Genomic DNA, 23,183 nt, shown 5'->3' with positions numbered 1-23,183 from the left:
AGCCGCCAGGGCGGGAAAGCGCAGGGAAGCTTCAGTGAAGAAAGGAGTCAGCCGGCGTCTGAATAGTGGCGACGACTGGTGACGAGCAGTGGTACTTGATAAGCCGAATACAATGCGCTACGGGACAATAGCTTCACTTACACTTTTCGCAGTCTACGGCTTACGCACAGCGACGTACTGTACCTTTGTCCACAGCTTGCGATGCCATTGGCTGCTGTGTTTGCACGCGGTACACTGCCGATGCTCACGGCACACATCAAGGCCAGAGCCAATCGGGTAGCTTTTGCACACAGCCCCACTCATAGGCGCAAAATGGCTATAAAAGATTCCGCGCGACTATTCAACACCGTTAAACAGTCAGTTTAGCAAAATACGCGTAGAGAAGAGAGAAAGTGTGAAAAAATATTCATCGAAGCATCATGGACAAGGCATGCAAATGTGGAGGTAAGCCGAGTGTTCTGTGCTCAATTTTTCCTTTATTTGTTTTTGCATAAGCCGCCACTGTTACCGAATCCATGCATCGTGTGATGTTTTACAAGCTATAATTGTGATGTTGTCGTGCTCATCCTCAGTAAGAAAGAGTGCATTTTAATTTCTAGCTTTAAAATTAGTGCCGGCTCTACGCCTAGTTGGACTTATTGCTTATTGTTCATGCCAATTATTTCGTGTTTTTTGACGTTCAGTAACTTTCTATGCGGTAAAAAAGAGGCAAGCAGACAAGCGGTCGCCAAAGAGTAACGCAGCTGGCTCTCACGGTTTAGAAAATTCGGCGTTTATTTCAGTACCCCTGGCGTAATTACAATAGGGAGCGTGTTATTGTTTTCTCCAGTAAGAGCTCTGTACCTCCACTGCATTAAGTGTACGGAGGTCTGTACTAAACAGCAACGCAAGATCCAATTCTGAGCAGGGCAGATACCTCGATCGGGGCGTGTTGAATGATTAGACGCCGGCTGTCAAATCTCGACCACGGTCTCCTGACCAGCACGTTAGCGAATAACCGCAGATGACAGGCGTTGTGTAGCACTCTTTTCTCACACCAGAATAGTATATTTCCAGTCGACTCGCACGTTAGCGAATAAGCACCGATAACACGCGCTGTGTAGCGCTCTTTTCTTGCACCAGAATAGTATATTTCCAGTCGATTCGCACGTTAGCGAATAAGCACCGATAACACGCGCTGTGTAGCGCTCTTTTCTTGCACCAGAATAGTATATTTCCAGTCGACTCGCACGTTAGCGAATAAGCACCGATAACACGCGCTGTGTAGCGCTCTTTTCTTGCACCAGAATAGTATATTTCCAGCCGTGTTGCTTACAGCGTCGGCTCACCGCTGCATCTGAAAACCCAATAACAGCCTGTGTGTTTGCCTGTGAACTGATGTACGGCAAAGCAAGCGCACTCGATTAGTCACAGGAGGTGGTGTTGCCATAAGAAGGAAAGAAAAAAAAACATGAAACCGCAGCGGCAGCCTATATCGCGCTGTCATAGCAACGCGGATATTCTAGACCGTTATCACCGTGCCGTGACGTATGAGTGTGCGCACAATAAATCGAATTGTTGGAGTGGGCAGGTGACGTGACCACCTCGTTATCGGTTTGTTATTCGACACAGGCAACCTAGCTGCATATATGTCCCAGCTCGCATACCTGGTGAAGTGAACAAGGTTACTCGCGCCATAAGGAAAGACCTGTAATTATTAGGTTGGGGTTCTTGGTCTTCGTGTTAATTTATGGTGTGCGCCACCCGTTTCTTTTTTAGCGGATTCCGTATGCCCCGTTGAATCGTATCACGCGTCGTCTTCGTTTATTCTTCAACTGAGCTGTCTGAGCCCGCGGAGGGACGCCGCTTGGCGCGCCCTGTATTTCCCCTAACACTTGCACCATAAACATGCGAACTTCACGAAAAAAAAAATTACCGTTTAATGCCTGTGCACTTAAAATCGAGCACAGAAGGTCTACTAAAGACCCAACAAATGTTTTTTTTTTCCCATTCTACACTTCCGGCAGGAGTCTTTATTCCTTCACTCTCGCAGGAAGCCAGCGAAACGAAACAGCGACCTAGCATGGAGATGTCTTGCGCGACGTCCACGTCTTGTCCAAATTTGGCCTTGGGGCGACATTTACTTAGACTGACCTTGCATGCCCAACGATGCACTTTGAGAGTACATTGAGCTGCCGCGGTGTGAAGCGCCGTATGATACCCACCCCACGACATGCACTGAACAACCGCTTCTATGCCTCTTCATAAAAACGGCGCTATTTAGTTTGCTTGGCACCTGGTCTGGGCTTGATGTAAACTCGATCCTTGAATTATTTGCACGGAAACACGTAGTCCATGAAATAGTCTATTCGATGCATGTAATCCACAAAGGGGCTGAGAATTCTTAAGGATATGAGTAGCCGTGCATGGTGCCATAAAAAAAATTATCAATGGACAAACAGAGCTCGGCTATCAGACAACGCACAAAAGGAATAATAAAGGCAATTTGTCGAATGCTTCCGAAGTAAAGGCTTAATTTTCCTTTCTATTTACGTTAATATTGCCTCAAGGCATAAGCGGAAAAAATGTACTCCAGGCACCGATTTGCCAATACATAGCTAAAAAAAAGTTGCATTGGAGTCCTTTGACAAAAATACCACGTATTCAAGCTGACGACTCTACAATACCGGCAGTTTCGAGATCCTATTAGCTTCAGCTCTGAAGATACCCACCGCAGGTGAATGATATCCGCTTCTAAGTCGCTGCTAAACACACAGGGTATCCATAGTAAACACCATTTTTGCTGATTTAGCAGCACCTTGTGATTACCAGAGAACTGCACATGCAACTTGTCGAAGTGAGCTGTGGAGCACGGTCAGTTGTATAACAATGACACTGCGCTGCAGCTATAGCTAGCATTCTCTTCATTGCATTCGAGTCATCTTCCTGGCAGACCCACTGTTAGCGACGGCTCCGGCAGTTCCCTCGGTGTTTAGACAAGCTGCTTGCGATGTAGATGTCCTGGAGATTTTCGAGCCCAGGACCATGTCACTCTGTGCTTGCGCGCGCAGCTCACAGATCTCTCCGGGGCCGCGACTGAGGGTTCAGAGTTAGCACGCCTCAAGTGCTATCTCTTATTCACGAACCCGTGGTATGGCTTGAGTGCGTCTACTGCAACGCCGGCCGCGAGACGCGCCGAGCGTGATACGATTCGTGGAACAGTCCTTATCGCGTTCACCGATAAGGCGCCTAGCGAGGCACCTGACCTGGGACAAGCCATCGTTGTTTTCCTGTTCGTTCCTATAACAACGAGGCTAATCAGAGGGCAAGGGGCAGCAAAGGCGAGTTAAGATAGGATGGCCGGTGCGAGCAAATACCAGGAGATATCCTTTGTGGACTTACTGCATTATGGCAAGCTTCGTAGTGCAGGTGAATAGAACGTAGTCCTCGTCTTGTAGAACGCCCTGTCCAATTACCGAACGGCCCGTTTTCGCATCATGCGCCAACTAGCGGTGTGCGAATGGTACTTTTTTCGAAACCAAATCGAATGCGAATAGTGTATTTTTTCTACCGAACTGATTACGAATATTGCAGCTGGAAACCAAATCGAATGGGAATCTAATATTTTCACGGATATTCGCACAAGTAGCTAATATTCGTACCAAACGGTAATTAGAGCTCAAAGTGAAGTGTTAGTGGCGGGACTGCGGTAGAGCGCTGGAACTTAAGGAATTCAGCCTTAGGTGACGCAAGAGGCAACAGTGGCCTGCATTTAGAGATACGCAGCACAAAATCTGTATAACAGAAAGCCGTATGACCGTCATGCAACACATATATGACAATTAGCTTTTGCTATATTAATGATAACAGCGAATAAACCACTACCACATCTCACTAGATTAAAGGGTTGAAAGCATATTAGCAATGGCCTCCTAGTTCGGACATCAAAGCAAGTACACTAAACATGCTTCAACCCGGCCCTGTCTTCCAAACTAGGAGCCCTGTATGAGCGTTGTATGAGAGTGAAAATTCCGCTCAGAACAATCGCGACAGCATGCTATGCGGCGTTCGAGTACGCCCTATATATATTGAAAAGTTCGTCGAAGAAAACTACACCATTTCGAATCACTCGAAAAGTATCAGAACGCTAGAGAATATACTCCATTCGTTTCGAATAATTTTGAGCACGCACTGTTTGATTCGTTCAGCGAATCAAATAAGAGATAATTTGATCCGCGGTTCGAAAAATTCGGATATTCGCAAACCCCTAGCACATTGCATTTCACTAGCATGAGGTTGCTTACTTTTTGCTTCGGTGATTTCTGGGGACGATACTAATATCGAATTCCGTCAGAGAGTAGACCGGGTATGTTTCCTGATGGTGCGCAGTATCGCTGAATAAAGTGGTGTCAAGTGAGACCACCTTGGCCGGTAAATTCTGCTCCTTAATGAAGCATGGATGCTTCAGTGGGAGGTGGAAAACGCGCGAGTAGCACAAGTATTCGCATATATACCTTTTTTTTATTTCAAGCTTCTATCATTTCCGTTTTACGTTGCGGAATTCACCTGTCGTCGCAAGCTCTAACAATCGATTTCCAGTTCATGACGACTCCTTACTTGATCTGCGCACAAGAGCAGATCATGGGAAAAGCTATGAATCTTATTCGCCAAAAAAAAAAGTAAACAGGCGCTATTTTTCTATTTTTTAAAGGGACAATGCTGTCGTGAAACTCGCCGTAGAAGCAGCTTCCCTGCAGCGTCTCCAACCAGCATTTAGAGATAAAAATGCACCAACGTTCCAACTTTATCTAGAGCGCCTACTGCCACTAAGGATCTTGTTCTTTCCACTTGTTCACTAACTATAATCGTAGCTTGCCGGCAGGTCAAATACAACCAATGCTCAGAATACCAATCACCCCCCGTTCATTCCTTGTGAGCTGGCTTTTCTTCAAACGTCTTTATCTGATTGTTCAACGGGCCCCGGAAGTGCGTTACTTAATCATGTTTTTTTTTTTCATTTGCTCTTCTCCCAGATCCCAAGTGCACGTGCACCACACAGTGCAAGTGCTCCACCAGCAGTTGTGGCTGCGACAGGTGCAAGAAGTAAGGCTCTGCACAATGGCAGGTGCGTATACAGTATTTGCTTCTGACGTAAGCGCCTTCGTACTATTAGCAAGCGGACATTACTGAACGCATAGCTGCGCATTGCTTGATACGTGATTGGACGTAATTGTTTCGTTATCTGCAATGAATTGTCATTTAGCCGACTGCATGCCGATGGAATCTGACTACCCTGATAAGACTTCTCGTATGTTTTACCTCTCTTAATCCTACGCCTACTCGGTCGCCTTACTCTGAAGCTAATGTCCAGGGCAGGTCACTGGAAACAGCCGTATGCGGTTATAAAAAACCTTACGAGTAGTGACGCGGATCATGTATTCTGTCTAATAAAAACGTATGATCATAATCATAGAGATACCCATTAATAAAGGCAAATAAACTGAAAAGGTGCCGCTCTAAATATTCCTGAGCTGCCGGCCATTACGTCGTAGTGCCAGCACTCTTCGTTTAGCTGTGCGCAATCCTGAGCAGTTCCACTGCCTATAAGGAGATTAAATGATGTCGAGAAACGCTCGCTACGCTGTGTCTATTCTTACTTCTACTATAGAATACTTTGCAGAAGGTATTGATAATGTTTGCTTTTATCGTACCATGCTGATTATGCTACTCTAAACTAAACTTGCGTATACTCAGTGTCAGAGTGCCTGTAGATTTCTACTACGTGAAGGCAGTTAAATAATTCGCCTCGAATTCTAATCGCTTGAAGTTACAGCTTGGGAAAGTCGAGGATCGAGTAACGAGGTAGTTCAAATGAGAAATTTCGGCGTGATACCTAGCGCCGAAACTTGTGTACTGTGTACTATTTCGTAACTTCGGCTAATGGAAAGCTTCGTAGACCTGCAACTTCGTACATACCAGCGTTTTTTGTGTGTCTGTGTTTGGCTTTCACTAATTTGCATCTAGTCTTGCACAAATGTTCCGATACCCAACTCAGGAATTCACTGCCAACTCTAGTTCGTGCTCTTGTGCGTACACGAATAAGCCCTCGGTATTTATGCAGGCCTAAATTAGGCGGGGTGGCGCGTATGTCAGGCTGATACCGTATATAGTAAAAGCTCCAGCCGCAGTTCATGTAAGAGTGCCTTCTTTTTCTTATGTTCCAGAGCACAACGCTTGAGCCATGGATGCTTCAGGTTGGCTTCAACGCCAGGCGGCCACGACAGAAGAAAAAAAAAGCCAAAGTCATCCTGGCTCATGAATGCCAATAAAAAATTAGAAAAATGCTTTCGTGGCACTGCTCCTGTTATACGCTGTGTGGTGATCACAGTGCTCCGCTAAACATTTTGAGAATTCGGCCTATCGGAATGCCAAACTGCGCAAATTTCCGTATTCACTAAGTATAATCAAGTAATCAGTATAGCGTTGACAGCTCCCAGACGAAGTGCACCATAATTGTACTGCTGTGCAGATACTTAGCATAATACGGGGTTTATTAATACATGACACGTGCAAAACAACGCCGCTATTGTTTGTAATGAAGTTGTGCAAGCAGATATATCGAGAGGCGGGTTATATCAGATAAGTTCATGCAATGAATGACTAGTCGACATCTTTGATTTAGCGCGAATAGTTTTATATGTCATCGCCTGATGAGGTATAAGTAGGTATCGTCCATTATGCTACTACAGAAAAATGTTTTAATGAACAAAAATGCTGAATTGATAAGGCATGGACTTCGACTCTTACGCGCGCTCCTGTTTTTGCGAATTTTAGTTGCAGAAACGGAAAATGTATTAGCAGACATGCTCAAAAATTTACAGAACGAGTTTATTATTAATGTAGAGTGTTCTGTTACTTCCAATGCTTTCTAATTTTTTTGTTTTCTCTAAAGCATTGAAAAATATGTGCATGGAAAGCTTTTTACCATCTACTGAGATTTCTTCCTAAAAGGATATGCTACAACCGCAAATGTCTAGCACTTACATCTACGTAACTCATCTAGTAATTAATAGCATAGATAAAGAAAGCCACCAGGCACCGAAACCAAGGAGCACAGGGAATGCTTTTTCTGTTGTTTACCTGGTGCCGTTCATCATTGGGAGATAAAGATGTTAATTATTTAACGATAATTGATTATATCGCAGAAGAAAAAACAACATGCCGCCGGAGGTATCTGAACCCACGAAATCGAAATTTCGAGTTCAGTGCTCTACCGGACACGGAGGTCCCTAGTCTGTCCAGTAGGTAATAAAACATTCATCGACATATTTTTCACGGATCAGGAAATATGATGCCAATTTCTGTGTTGCATAATATTGCTCATGTAGTAGACAGAGGTCCTCTAAACAGACCCTTTTTACGCATACTACAGCTTTTACCGAATTTGATTTTAGGTGACATGAAATATCATGTGCGGACGTGTCCCAAAATTTTTAGACTGCAATTATACCTATAGTATAGTGTTCTTAATTATTTCGGACGGTTTCAATATTCTGTTGACCTTTTTTTTTAAATTGTACAAATTAGAGGAAAAGAACATTTTCTGCTAACTTTGGAGGTTTTGACTTAATATAGACAGTCTGATCGCCAGTAGTTTGCATTGTATTTTACGTAGCCTTCTCCCCTGTACGAGAACAAATTCATGCTGATATCATTCACTGAAAAGGAAGTAAAATTGCGCAAAACTGCAGAGAGCACATAACAACGAAGTATTTGGATTAATATTACAAAAACATTGTTATTATTTCTTCGTATTCCGTCCATGTTTTCTTCATTTCATTAATTTTCGTAATCATTCAAAAAATGTTGCCTAAAGTGGAAGGTAGATATAGCCCGTCTAATGAGACCCTTCTGCAAGGCTCGGTTCACCTTGTAGTGTGCCCTAAGAGCAACAACGACATTTATATCGGAACCCATAACCTGCAACTTTTACCTTGCTACCTCAGTCCTCCTTTTTTTTAGTTTTCAGGTTGTATTATGAGAAGTAGAACAATGCCCCGGGTCACCCAGTCTAACTAGACTCAGCATTTTTTTTTAATTTCTTAGCCAAAAAACGGCTGTATGCTCCGTGAGAATTCGTTATGGGACACTGCGATTAACGGCGACTCTTCATTGCAGACTTTCGCGTTTGCAGCCACATAGTAAGTAAAGGGAAGCTTCGCCTATTTTTTTCTTTTTTCGAGTGCAAGCTCGCAGTACTAGGCACAATTCATGATGCTCTTTCTCCCTCGTAATTGCAATACAACACCGCGCATATGCTGGTGCATGTAGACACGGGTGGGTTGCTTAAAAGGAAAATAAGAAGTCCAACCGTAAAAGTATACAGACAAAATTTGTGGTACATCATTTCACAAATGGCACCTTAGTTCTTCAACAAATGTGACCTTTCAGATGATCGCACATTGTACTCACAACGTCCTGACATTGTGGTGCCCTTGCGCAATGCCTTATTTTTTGTCTGCAAAAGACAACTGAGAACATAAATTACTAGGTATCAGTGGTACCAGAGATATCGTCATGCCTGATGACGCCAGGAAGAGAAGAAAGAGCGTGTTGTCACTTGTGGCCTGCTCTGGCTATATTAACCAAGTGGGATATACGTGGTGCCAGCACTATTATCCTCGTCGGGACGGGCAGCAGGTGTCAGCAGGCAGTATGGACAAGGTCAGTGGTATGCAGCCCAAGCGAGGCGGCGGATTCATTGGACGAAATTGGTCGCAGCCTATAAACTCGTTTTTCCTAGGCTTGAGCGTGGCTTTTCCCGTACCCAGCTGTGGCATCTGATTTTGTCTAGGTGACAATGCCAGAGCTGACAGTTGTTTCAGATACCCGCTCCATGTCTACTGATCCCGACGCCACCACTTCCGGCAGCTTAAAAGTTTTATTTCAAATTTCTCCACAGAAGTTTCTCAATAAAGTCAACTGCTCCCTGCGGTATTCTTGGATCCCCAGTTCCTGGGAGCTTGCAAAACTTCTGCTGGTCATATAAAATAAAAAATTTGAGCATCTTCATGACAAAATTAGGCCGATTTCATTACATGAATCCTGGCCAGAATAATGTTTTGGTTTGGAGTGCAGAATTAACCTCACTGGGCGGTCTAGAGAGATTAAATCTCAGGTAATTTTAGCGACGTTCACAGGCTCTCAGTCTCTTGTTTGTTGAACTTTCACATTCCATGCTATCTTGTTTCCTGGATTCTGGAATTTCTTTCTAGAAATCTTTTGTTTTTAAGGCGGCCTCTCTTATCGCAGGTACAAGCAGTCTACAGGCGTTGTTCAATGTTGTGCACTGTCCTCTCCCCAATTCAATGTTTTCCTGCCTTCGATATCGCTCAGTGATAATGTCTACCTCTATATTCTATCTCATAACTAACCTGCAGCAATACCAAAGGGAGATGCCTAGTCAGCGAATCAAGAGAGCGCGTTTAACGCGTTCATTCGCACATAGTCGTCTCCGTGTTGTCTGCTCGCGGCGTACATAGACATGATTAGCAAAGGGTATAAATCGAAGCTGTCTACGTGCCATAAACGTATGCACGCTTACATATGTAAATTGGTAAATTGGTTTTTGAGGAAAACAAATGGCGCAGTATCTGTAGCACATATCTCGGCGGACACCTGAACAGCGCCGTAAGGGAAGGGAGGAAGGTGGGAGTGAAAGAAGAAAGAGAGGAAGAGGTGCCGTAGTGGAGGTCTTCAGAATAATTTAGACCACCTGGGTATCTTTAACGTCCACTGACCTCGCACTGCACACGGGCGCCCTGTGCCGCGGTCGGGTTCGAACCCGCGTACTCCGGCTCTGTAGCCGAGCGCCTTAACGACTGAGCCACCGCGGCGGGTGAATGTGGAGAGGCCTGAGCTCCGCTTACGTATGCTAAACGCAAGTATTTTGTGGGGCGTTATGCCACAGGTCACATTCGCACTTTTAGTTAAAGGTATCTAAACAGAGACGCGAAGTTAAGGCCAGACTAGTGGAGCATTTTTTGCAACAAACCGAAGCTCCTTTTTAGGGCTAGAAGCGGCCGACTCACAACTCTAAATAAAAAAAAATGAAGCAAATTTAGTGCTCTTATGCTTTTTTGTAGGTGAGATGAGACGACGCGAAGTCTCGATACCCCATTTCTGACCAGTGAACTAGCGATGCAAAACTATCGGGAAATTCACTATCGATAGTATCGATAGTCTACTATCGATAGACTGTTGATAGTATTATTGATAGTAGAATCGATAGTATTACTATCGATAGTATTACTACCGATAGTACCGCTATCGATACAAAGACTATCGATAGTAACCCTATTTATATTGTGCGTTTGTTGGCCAGCGCCATAGCCAAAACATTTGCGATACCTCATTGGTTTGACGGTCTTACGAGTATCTCTATCTTATCTAGTGAAGCAGCGCTACGACACAGAGCCAAAGGGGAGAAAAGGACGAACACAGCTTTTTCCCCTTTGGCTCTGTGCCGTAGCGCTGCTTCACTAGATATGTCAGACCAACTCGCCCGCCAGTTCATGTTGTACAGGTCTTATCAGGCTTAACGTTAAAGAACCAGCTGTGGTTCTTTAACGTGCTCCGGAACAGTTCGAAATAATAGCTGGGACTGCACCCGATGAAGGAACAAACAGCACAACAACTTGTGCTGGCAAACACGACACCATCGCGCACTGCCGACGTCGTCTTGCTGACGTAACCGCTGCAGAAATGCTTTTCGCACACATGCTTCGCAACTAAGACATTCGCGACACTAACACTTTATTCAGTAACTTAACGTAAGGAACATCTGCAAAGCTCGGTGACGCGTACACTGCAAAAACGGGCGAGTCCTGTCAGTTACTCATACCATCACCTCCATGCCACACACTCAGGAAACGAAGTTTAGGTTGCAGTGGGTGCGTGTGGTTTATTTTGTAGAATCTATCGAACTATGTATAGCAAGTAGTATCGATACGGCTATCGACAGAACGATCGAAGGCACTATCGATAGTACTATGGATACTACTACCGAAAGCACTAACTTCCGATAGTACTATCGAGATCGCGCTACCAAAAGTACTATCGATAGTTCTCTATACCATCGACAGTTCGGTAGTGACTCAACTATCGATAGTATCGACAGTACTATCGATAGTTTTGCATCCCTACAATGAACGCACTGAAAACGGCAGCAACACCAACGAATTCAGTCCGAGGCGATAGGGCCTGCTTCGAAGGGCGCCGCCGTTTTGTAAAAGATATTTTATAGCACGCAAGAGTCACGAACGATAAATCCGCGAAATAGCATGCGTAGCACGAATGTAATTGAAGGTTCGAAGGAAAAACAGAGAGATAGAGAGAGCACTTTAATTAAAAGTTAAAGGTTCGCTTTTTTTTTTTTTGAAAAGTTTGATATGAAATAGCGCATGGAACATTCGCACTTTAGAGCACGCTATCCCATATGCCCCTAGGCCTATTCTGTGCTGGCACTGCGTTCCACAGCGTCAGAACGTTGCCTGTGAACTCAAAGCCGCCCTGGTAGTGCTACAGGGAACTACTGGGATGAAGTATATGTGTACGCTGACGACATGGCTTTCTTTTCCTCGTCCGCTTACATCCATTCACGGCACCATTCTCTGCGATAGCACCTTCCCGAATTAGAGATCGGACTTGATTCCCTTTCCTTCTCACTGATTGTCAGCAAGTGTTCGATCCTTGCTTCCTCTGCTGCCCATTCAGTGTCCATACCTCGCTCGCACCGCAGAGAGCCGATCGCTCAGGTTGATTCCCTGAAATGTTTCGGAGCGTTTCTACGCTCCGTCTTTGAACTCGTGACTTCATATACAGCATATCTCGCTTACAAGGGAACACGCCTTCGGCTTAGGAGCGTTATGTCAGCCACAAAAGATCTGGCATGCGAGGAGACTCGCTTGTCCTCATCTGTAAACTTTCCGTCCGCCTCGTCTTTCAGTTTTGCTGCGTCTTTTTTTCAAGGTGCCCTGCTTACAAGCTTGGCTCTTTCCTACTTGTCGAGAAGCAGCCCTTCAGGTTATGCCTCGGTTCGCCTAGCTTTTTGGTGAATAATCTTCCTTAATATGAGGTTCGTGGTGCTTCGTTAGAAATACGGCTTCAGTAATTCTTACGATTCCTGTCTTCTTAAAATTATAAAATTATTTTCTTGCCTCGAGCGCAAACCCTTACTGTTTCTCCTCTAGATTTATTTTTCCGGTTACAAAGGCTTCATATCGGAAAACCACGCTTCTCTCGCGGTGGCGGGTTTAGACATTCGCTCCCTCGTCCCTTCAACCGCCTCTTCATTTCAATTTAGCTTGTTTTTTTGGTAGTGTAGCCTTGAACCATGAAGAGTCACTTCCTATGCCTACCTTGACTATAGAATCTTACAGGACCACTTAAGACAATACCCATCGCACAGCGTTATTGCTACTGGTCGTGCACAATGGAAGAAAAATCCCAGCATGACTGGGCCCTCTGCCTGGCCCGCCGAACCTTCCCTCCGCCCAGCGACAAGCTGGACAGGGCGCACGCGGTGACCCTCAGACAACTGCAGACGCTCACGTACCCCAACCCGGAACTATACCACAGGCTTTACCCCGGTACATACCCGACAAATATATGCAAGGTCTGCAACGCCAATGTAGCCACTTTAACTCACATGCTCTGGGACTGCAACAAAAACCTTCACGGTGCTAATTCCGGAACCCTCCCGCCGCGGTTGGCCGCTGCCTTGCGCAGCCCCAGCCTCGGGGACCAACTCTGGGCCGTCCAGCAGGCCCGCGAGGCGACGGCGAGGCAGCGCCTCGACGTCCCCACGTGGGAGACCTAAGGCCCCGTCGGCGAAAGCTCTGCAGGACTATGAATAAAGTTGTTACCAACCAACTGGGTTTCCTCTCTTCGGTTGTCAGGTTACACCCCAATTTTCATGACGGTATTTCTAGAAGGCCATGGTTATGTTATGTACACAGCAATGGAACTTCATTATTGTGTCTCATACCCTTTCAGAGTGCACAACCCTGACTTCTTCAGACCAGGCAGATTTGTCTCTTTCATTTTTTTGGTCACGTGTCCTGGTACGTTCGTCAGGTCAGGCTTCTGTAGGAACCGCCATAGCAAAATGAAAATGAATGAAAGAGCTGATTTCTTCGCATCGACTTCCTTGAGCAGGCCTCTTGTGCACTTACTTCCAGACCACAAGTACGTCATCGGCTTTCACCTCCGTGGAAGTGGCCTACCGTGAGCAAAATTCTCTGCCTCAACTTTGGGCTCCGCAGCCCAACGCCGCAACCCCTAGGCCACAGCGTTTAACATTGTACTTCTCCCTATACAATTTTTCTTTATCTCCGTGCACATCAATATTCCTTTTACTAACTTGAAAAAAGGCAGTTTCTAAATATCAGCAAAGTTTTGGAGTAAAATATACGAGATATTTTTGGAGAAAAGCGTTACGGATTTATGATGTGGTGTACTAACGACTCGTTTTTCTGGCTAGTCTCAGCAGTATGGGATTAACTACAGTGTTCGGTCTCTAAGCTATGTTTCCCAGTCGCGAATTATTAAATACCAATCACGCATTGAGGAAATCTCTTAGCTTTTTTTTAGTGATTAACAAATTAGACACAACTTCACAGAATACAAGCTTCACTCCCGTGTTGTGAAATTGCAATCGTTTGTTGTAAGGGTTTATTCGAATCCATCTTACCAATGTGGTCCTCTGTAGGCTATTAATCACTTCCATACATTTCAATTCCCAGAAAGCACTAAAACTGCCTTCATCACAATTCCAAAACTCAGCCTAGAAAACGAGCCACTACATCAAAGAAGCCGGGCCCATTCAGAGTCTTGGTTCATTGTAGGTGACCGCGGAAATCCGTATATATTGGCAAGGCTGCACTTACAGAAGATGGCTCTTTACTGATTCCGTGAGAGGACAAGCACATAAGTACCTGCTTCATCATGTCAAATTGATTCTTAAACTATGCGTAAACCTAGCGATGTTTACCATGTATAGGCAGCGAAGGCAGCAAAGGCTAACAAAAGCTGTGCGTTTCCACAAAAACGCTCTTCCTCTGGTACCTGAAACCACTTAAACATTTTGTATGTATAATCGGCGCCTACGCACATTTAGAGCCGCCAGCGCGGGAAAGCGCAGGGAAGCTTCAGTGACGAAAGGAGTGAACGGGCGTCTGAATAGTGGCGACGCCTGGTGACGAGCAGTGGTACTTGATAAGCCGAATACAATCTCTACGGGACAATAGCTTTACTTACTCCTTTCGCAGTCTACGGCTTACGCACAGCGCCGTGCTGCACCTTTGCCCTCAGCGTGCGATGCCATTGGCTGCTGTGTTTGCACGCGGTACGTTGCCGATGCTCACGGCACGCATCAAGGCCAGAGCCAATCGGGTAGCTTTTGCACACAGCCCCACTCATCGGCGCAAAATGGCTATAAAAGATTCCGCGCGACTATTCAACACCGTTAAACAGTCAGTTTCGCAAAATACGCGGAGAGAAGAGAAAAAGTGTGAAAAAATTTTCATTGAAGCATCATGGACAAGGCATGCAAATGTGGAGGTAAGCTGAGTGTTCTGTGCTAAATTTTTCCGTTATTTCTCTTTGCATAAGTCCCAACTGTAACCGAATTCACGCATCGTGTGATGTTTTGCAGGTTATAATTGTGATGTTATCGTAGTCATCCTCTGTAAGCAGGACTGCATTTTAATTTCAAGCTTTAAAATCAGTGCCCGCTATACGCGTAGTCGAATTTATTGCTTACTGTTCATGACAATAATTTCGTGTTTATGACGTTTAGTAACTTTCATGCGGTACAAAAGAGGCAAGGCGCCAAGCGGTCGCCAAAGAGTAACGGAGCTGGCTATCATGGTTTAGAAAATTCGGCGTTTCTTTCAGTACCCCTGGCGTAATTGCAATAGGGAGCGTGTTATTGTTTTCGCCAGTAAGAGCGCCGTACCTCCACTGCATTAAGTGTACGGAGGTCTGTACTAAACAGCAACGCAAGATACAATTCTGAGCAGGGCAGATGCCTCGATCGGGGCGTGTTCGATAATTAGACGCCGGCTGTCAAAGCTTGACCGCTGTCTCTCGACTCGCACGTTAGCGAATAAGCGCTGATAATAGGCGTTGTGTAGCGCTCTTTTCGTAAACCAGAGTAGTATATTTCCAGCCGTGTTGCTTACAGCGTCGGCTTACCGCTGCATCTGGGAGCCCAATAACAGCCTGTGTTTTTGCCTGTGAACTGGTGTACAGCAAAGCAAGCGCACTCGATTAGTCACAGGACGTGGTGTTGCCATAAGAAGGAAAGAAAAAAAAACATAAAACCGCAGCGGCCGCCTATATCGCGCTGCCATAGCAACGCGGATATTCTAGACCGTTATCACCGTGCCGTGACGTATGAGCGTGTGCACAATAAATCGAATTATTCGAGTGGACAGGTGACGTGACCACCTCGTTATCCGTTTGCTATTCGAGACAGACAACCTAGCTGCATATATGTCGCAGCTGGCATACCTGGTGCAGTGAACATGGTTACTCGCGCCCCAACGAAAGGCCTGTAATGCTTAGGTTGTGGTTCTTGGTCTTCGTGTTAACTTATGGTGTGCGCCACCCGTTTTTTTTTTCTTTAGCGGATTCTGTATGCCCTGTTGAATTGTATCACGCGTCGTGTTCGTTTATTCTTCAACATAGCGGTCCGAGCCAGCGGAGGGACACCGCTTATCGCGACTTTTATTCTCCATAACACTTCCGCCATAAACATATGAACTTCACGAAAAAAAAATTACCTGTTAATGCCTATGCTCTTAAAATGGAACTCAGAAGGTGTACTCAAGACGCAACGACTGTTTCTTTTTTTTATTTTTATGCCATTGTACACTTCCGGCAGGAGTCTGTATTCGTTCACGCTCGCAGGAATGCAGCAAAACTAAACAGCGCCATAGTATGGAGATGTCTTGCGCGACATTCATGTCTTGCCTGAATCTTGCCCAGCGGCGATATTTACTTAATTAGATTTACTTTGCATTCCCAACGATGCACTTTGAGATGTATATTAAGCTCCCGAGGGGTTAAGCGCCGTATGAGCCCCACCCAACGTCATGCACTAAACGATCGCTTCTATGCCTCTTCATAAAAGCGCGGCTATTTCGTTTCCTTGGCACCTGGACTGTGCTGGTACTACACTGGACCTTTGAATTGTCTGCAAGGAAAGAGGTAGTTTATGAAATAAACCTTTCGACACATGTAATCAACAAAGGGGCTGAGAGTTCTTCAGGATACGAGCAGCCGTGCATGGTGCAAAAAAAAATATCAACGAACAAACAGAGCTCGGCTATCAGACAACGCACGAAAGAAATGCATCCGAATGCAATTTGTCGAATGCAGCAGAAGTAAAGACTTAACTTCCCTTTGTATTTACGTTACTATTGCCTCAAGGCGTAAGTGGAAAAAATGTACTTCAGGCACAGATTTGCCCAATACATAACTGAAAAATAAGTGAAAGTGGAGTCCTTTGGCAAAAATACCACGCTGTCAAGCTGCTGACTCTACAGTGCTGGCAGTTGCCAGATCCTATTAGCTTCAGTTCTGAACATACCCACCGCAGGTGAATGATATCCGCTTCTAAGTCGCGGCGCAACACACAGGGTATCCAGGGTAAACACCATTTTTGCTGCTTTAACAGCTCCTTGTGATTACCAGAGAACTGCACGTGCAACTTGTTGAAGTGAGCTGCGGAGCACGGTCAGTTGTATAACAATTGCACTGAGCTGCAGCTAGAGCTAGCATTCTCTTCATTGCATTCGTGTCGTCTTCCTGGCACACCCACTGTTAGCGATGGTTCCGGGAGTTCCCCCGGTGGTTTAGACTAGCTGTTTGCGATGTAGATGTCTTGGATATTTTCGAGCCCAGGACCATGTCACACTGTGCTTGCGCGCGCAGCTCACAGATCATCTTCGGTGCAGCGACTGAGGGTTCAGAGTTAGCACGCCCCAACTGCTGTCTCTTATTCATGAACCCGTGGTGTGGCTTGCTTGCGTCCACTGCACCGCCGGCCGCGAGACGGGTCGGGAGTGCTAGGATACCTGGAACGGTCCTTATCGCGTTCGCCGATAGCGCGCCTAGCGAGGCACCTGACCTGGTATCGTTGTTTTCGTGTTCGTTCCTATAACAATGAGGCTAATCAGAGGGCAAGGGGCAGCAAAGGCGCGCTAGATAGGATGGCCGACTCGAGCAGATACCAGGAGATATCCTTTGTGAACTTACTGCATTATGGCAAGCTTCCTAGTGCAGGTGAATAGAACGTAGTCCTCGTCTTGTAGAACGCCCTGTCCAATTCCCGAACGGCCAGTTTTGGCATCATGCGCCAACTAGGTGTGTGCTAATAGTACTTTTTCCAAATCGAATCGATCACGAATAGTGTATTTTTTCTACCGAACTGATTACGAATATTGCAGCTGGAAACCAAATCGAATGGGAATCGAATATTTTTACGAATATTCGCACAAGTAGCTAATATTCCTACAAAATGGTTATTAGAGTTCAAAGTGAAGTGTTAGCGGCGGCCAGGCGGTAGTGCGCTGAAACTTAAGGAATTCAGCCTTCGGTGTCGGAAGAGGCAACAATGGCCTGCATTAGAGATACGCAGCACAAAATCAATATAACAGACAGCCGTATGACCGTCATGTAACACATATATGACAATTAGTTTTTGCTACATTAATGATAACAGCGAATAAACCACTACCACATCTCACTAGATTAAAGGATTGAAAGCATGTTAACAATGGCCTCCTAGTTCGGACGTCAAGGCAAGTACACTAAACCTTCCTCAGCCCTGCCCTGTCTTCCAAACTTGGAGCCTTGTATGAGCGTTGTATGAGAGTCAAAATTCCGCTCAGAACAATCGGGACAGCATGCTATGCGGCGTCCGAGTAAGCCCTATATATATTGAAAAGATCGTCGAAGAAAACTACACCGTTTTCAATCACTCGAAAAGTATTAAAACGCTAGAGAATATACTCCATTCGTTTCGAATAATTTTGAGCACGCACTGTTTGATTCGTTCAGCGAATCAAATAAGAGATAATTCGATCCGCAGTTCGAAAAATTTGGATATTCGCAAACCCCTAGCACCTTGCATTTCACTAGCATGAGGTTGCTTACTTTTTGCTTCGGTGATTTCTAGGGACGATACTAATATCGAATTCCGTCAGAGAGTAGAAAAAGTATGTTTCCTGATGGTGCGCAGTATTGCTGAACAAAGTGGCGTCAAGCGAGACCACCTTGTTCGCTAAATTCTGCTCATTAATGAAGCATAGATGCTTCAGATGGTGATTGACAAGGCGCGAGTAGCGCAAGTATTCGCACACATATCTTTTTTTTTTTCAAGCTTCTAGAATTTCCGTTTTACGTTGCAAAATTCCCCGGTCATCGCAAGCTCGCAGAATTCTTTCCTAATTCTCGACTACTCCTTACTTGATCAGCGCACAAGAGCAGGTCATCGGAAAAGCTACAAATCTCATTCGCCAAAGTCAAGTGAACGGGCACTCTTGTGGTGCTAATTACAGGGACCACGCTGTCGTGAAACTCGCTGTAGAAGCAGCTTCCCTGCACCGTCCCCACTAAGCATTTCGGGATAAAAATGCACCAACGTTCCAACTTTATCTATAGCGTCTACTGCCACTAAGTATCTTGTTTTTGCCACTTGTTCACTAACTATAATCATAGTTTTCCGGCAGGTGAAATACAACCAATGCTCAGAATACCAATCACCCCTCGTGCATTCCTTGTGAGCTGGCTTTTCTTGAAACGTCTTTGTCTGATTGTTCAACGGACCCCGGAAGTGCGTTACTTAATCATGTTTTTTTTTTCATTTGCTCTTCTCGCAGATCCCAAGTGCACGTGCACCACACAGTGCAAGTGCTCCACCAGCAGTTGCGGCTGCGACAGGTGCAAGAAGTAAGGTGCTGCCCAATGGCAGGTGCGTATGCAGTATTTGCTTCTGACGTTAGCGCGTTCGTACTGTTAGCAAGCCCATATTTCTGAACGCATAGCTGCGCATTGCTTGATGCGTGATATGAAGGAATTCTTTCGTTATCTGCAGTGAATTGTCATTTTGCCGACTGCATCGCAATGGAATCTGTCTTCCCCGATAAGATTTCACGTCTGTTTTATCTCTCTTAATCCTACGCCCACTCGTCGCCATACTCTGAAGCATATAACGTCCAGAGCAAATCACTGGAGACAGCCGTATGCGGTTATAGAAAAACTTATGAGTACTGACGCGGATCATATATTCTGTCTAATGAAAACGTATGATCATAATCATAGAGATACCAAGCAATAAAGGCGAATAAACTGAAAAGGTGCCACTCTAAATAATGCTCAACTGCCGGCCATTAAGTTGTAGTGCCAGCACTCTTCGTTTAGCTGTGCGCAATCCTGAGCAATTCCACTGCCTATAAGGAGATTAAATGATGTCGAGAAACGCTCGCTACGCTGTGTCTATTCTTACTTCTACGATAGAATACTTTGCAGAAGGTATTGATAATGTTTGCTTTTATCATACCATGCTGATTATGCTACTCTAAGCCAGACTTGCGTAAACTCAGTGTCAGAGTGCCTGTAGATTTCTACTACTTGAATGCAGTTAAATAGTTCGCCTGGAATCACTTGAAGTTACAGCTTGGGAGAGTCGAGGATCGAGTAAAGAGGTAGTTCAAATGAGAAATGTCGGCGTGATACCTAACGCCGAAACTTGTGTACTGTGAACTATTTCCTAACTTCGGCTGATGGAAAGCGTCTTAGACCTGCAACTTCGTATATACTAGCGTTTTTTGTGTGTCTGTATTTGGCTTTCGCTCATTTCCATCTAGTCTTGCACAAATGTTCCGACACCCAACTCAGGAATGCACGTTATATGCGCCAACTCTAGTTTGTGTTCTGGTATATAGAGGAATAAGCTCTCGGTACTTATGCACGCCTATAACTAGTCGGGGTGGCGCGTATATCAGGCTGATACCGTATATAGTAAAAGCTCGAGCCCCAGTTTATGTGACAGTGCCTTCCTTTTCTTATATTCCAGAGCGCAACGCTTGAGCCATGGATGCTTCAGGTTGGCTTCAAAGCCAGGCGGCCAGGGCAGAAGAAAAAAAAAGCCGAAGTCATCCTGGCTTATGAATGCCAATAAAAAATGAAAAAAAACGCTTTCGTGGCACTGCTTCTGTTATACGCTGCGTGGCGATCACAGTGTTCCACTAAGCACTTTGGGAATGCTGCCTATCGGAATGCCAAACTGCGCAAATTTAAGCTTCACCAAGTATAATCAATGAATTAGTATCACTTTGACAGCGCTCAGTCGAAGTGTCCCAAAATTACACAGCTCTGCAGATAATTAGCATAATACGGGTTTATTACTACGTGAAATATGCAAAAAAAAAGCGGTTATTATCTGTACTGAGGTTGTGCGGACAGAGATGTCCAGAGGCGGCTTATATCACATAAGATCATGACTAGTCGACCTCATTCATTTAACGCATAGTTTTATACGTAATCGGCTGATGAGCGATAAGTAGGTATTGTCCATTATGCTTCTAAAGAAAAATATTTTAATGAACAAGGACGCTCGATTGCGAAGGCATGTACTGCGACACTTACGCGCGCTCCTGTTTTTGCCAATTTCGGCTGCAGAAACCAAAAATGTATTAGCAGAGATGCCCAAAAATTTACAGAACTAATTTATTATTAATGTAGAGTGTGTTCGGTTATTTTCAGTTCTTCCTAACTTTTTTGTTTTCTCTAAAACTTTGGAAAATCTGTGCATGGAAAGCTTTTTACCAACTACTGAGATTTCTCCCGACTAGAATAAGCTACAACTACAAGTGTTTAGCGCTTTTTTTGTACTTAACTTATCTAGTAATTAATAACATACATGAAGAAAACCAACAGGCACCGAAAGCAAGGAGCACAGGGGATGCTTTTTGTTATTTAATTGGTGGTGTTCTTAATTGGGAGATAAAGATGTTAATTATTTAATGATAATTGATTAGAATGCAGAAGGAAAACAAGAACATGCGGCCGGTGGGATCCGAACCCACGACCTCGAAATTTCGAGTTCAGTGCTCTACCGGACGCAGAGGTCCCTGTCTGTCCAGTAATTAACAAAACATTCATGGACGTATTTTTCACGGATAAGGAAATATTCAGCGAATTTCTGTGTCACATAATATTGCTGGTGTAGTAGACGCAGGTCCTCTAAACAGACACTTTTTACGCATATTGCAACTCCTGCCAAATTTGATTTTAGGTGACATGAAATATCATGCGCGGGCGTGTCTCAAAATTTTTAGACTGCAATTTTACTTATAGTATAGTGCACTTAGTTATTTCTGACGGTTTTAATATTCTGTTGTCCTTCTTTATCAAAACTTTTACAAATCAGAGCAGAGAAACCTTTTCTGCTAACTTTGGAGGTTTTTGTCTTAAAATAAACAGAGTCTGATCGTCAGTAGATTGCACTGTATTCTAAGTAGTCTTGCCTTCTGAATGCTATCAAATTCATTTTCATATCATTTACTGATAAGGAAGTATAATTGCGCAAAACTGCAGAAAGCACACAAAAACAAAGTATTTGCATTAGGATTATAAAAACATTGTTAATATTTTTTCGTATTCTGTCCAGGGTTTCTTCATTTCATAAATTTTCGTAATCAATAAAAGAACGTTACGTAATGTGGTAGGAAGATATAGCCCGTCTAATGAGAGCCTTCTGCAAGGCTCGGTTCACCTTGCAAGTTTGCAGTGTGCCCTAAGAGCAGCAACGACATTTATATCGGAACCCATAACAATCAACTTTTATTTTGCTACTTCAGTCCCCTTTTTTTTTAGTCTTCATGTTGTATTATCAGAAGTAGAACAATGCCCCGGTGCAGCCAGCCCAACTAGACTCAGCATTCATCCGAAAAAAATTGCTTAGCCAAAAAACGGCCGTATGCTCCGAAAGAATTCGTTATCTGATATTGAGATTAACGGCGACTCTTCACTCTCGACTTCCCCGTTTGCAGCCACATAGCAAGTAAAGCGAAACTTCGTAGATTTTTTTTTCTTTTTCTGGAGTACAAAACTCGCAGTACTAGGCCCAATTAATGATGCTCTTTCTCTCTCGTAATTACAATGCAACGCCGCGCACATGCGGGTGCATGTAGACGTGGGTGAGTTTCTTAAAAGGAAAGTAAGACGTGCAGTCATTCTTCGCTTAGCGAAAACAAAAAGTAAACACACAAATTTTGTGGCACATCGTTTCACAAATGATACGTCAGTTCAATAAATGTAACCTTTCAGATATTCACACGTTCTACTCACAACGTCCTGACATTGTCGGTGCCTTTGCGCGCTGCCTTATTTTTTGTCTGTAAAAGACAACTGAGAGCATACACTGCTAGGTATCAGTGGAATAAGAGATATTGCCATGGCAGATGACGGCAGGAAGAGACAAAAAAGCCTGCTGTTGTCACTTGTAGACTGCTCCGGCCGTATTAACCAAGTGGGATATACCTGGCGCAAGTGCTTTTATCTCGTCGGGACGGGCACCAGCGGTCAGCAGGCAGTATGGACAAGGTCAGCGAAGCCCAATGCAAGCGAGGCGGCTGATTAATATGAACCAAATTGCTCGAACTCTATACGCTCGCTTTTCCTAGCCTGAGCGAGGCCTTTACAACTACCCAGTCATGGCGTCTGATTTTGTCGAGGTGGCAATGCAGGAGCTTACAGACGTTTTATCAACCCGCCCCTTAATTGGCTCGTATCCCGATGGCATCCCTTCTGGCATGTTAAAAGTTTTATTTCAAATTTCTCCAGAGGTACTTCTCAATAATGTGAACTCGGTGGCTCAGTGGTTACCGTGCTCGGCTGCTGACCCGAAAGACGCGGGTTCGATCCCGGCCGCGGCGGTTGAATTTCTTTCGAGGAGAAATTCTAGAGGCCCGTGTACTGTGCGATGCCAGTGCACGTTAAAGAACCCCAGGTGGTCGAAATTTCCGGAGCCCTTCACTACGGCGTCTCTCATAGCCTTAGTCGCTTTGGGACGTTAAACCCCACAAACCAAACCAAATCAATAACGTGAACTGCTCCCTGTGGTATTCTTG

The 23,183-nt window shown here is 44.7% G+C and overlaps 2 long non-coding RNA genes across 2 annotated transcripts; both read left to right on the top strand.

The window, feature by feature from the left end:
* The first annotated feature begins 213 nt into the window (after window positions 1-213).
* Window positions 214-6,327, top strand: LOC149362510 (uncharacterized). The gene is made up of 3 exons (XR_016289014.1): window positions 214-444; window positions 5,013-5,104; window positions 6,204-6,327. It is a non-coding gene; the product is annotated as an uncharacterized LOC149362510 (long non-coding RNA).
* Window positions 6,328-14,395: 8,068 nt separating this feature from the next.
* LOC149362509 (uncharacterized) lies at window positions 14,396-20,244 on the top strand. The gene is made up of 3 exons (XR_016289015.1): window positions 14,396-14,601; window positions 18,930-19,021; window positions 20,126-20,244. It is a non-coding gene; the product is annotated as an uncharacterized LOC149362509 (long non-coding RNA).
* The last annotated feature ends 2,939 nt before the right edge of the window (window positions 20,245-23,183 follow it).

Source organism: Amblyomma mixtum, chromosome 2, assembly GCF_055824585.1.
Source record: "Amblyomma mixtum isolate Tamu chromosome 2, ASM5582458v1, whole genome shotgun sequence".
In the NCBI taxonomy this organism is placed as follows: domain Eukaryota; kingdom Metazoa; phylum Arthropoda; class Arachnida; order Ixodida; family Ixodidae; genus Amblyomma; species Amblyomma mixtum.
The sequence above is the reverse complement of the archived record's forward strand: the minus strand, read 5'-3'. Positions and strand labels throughout refer to the sequence as shown.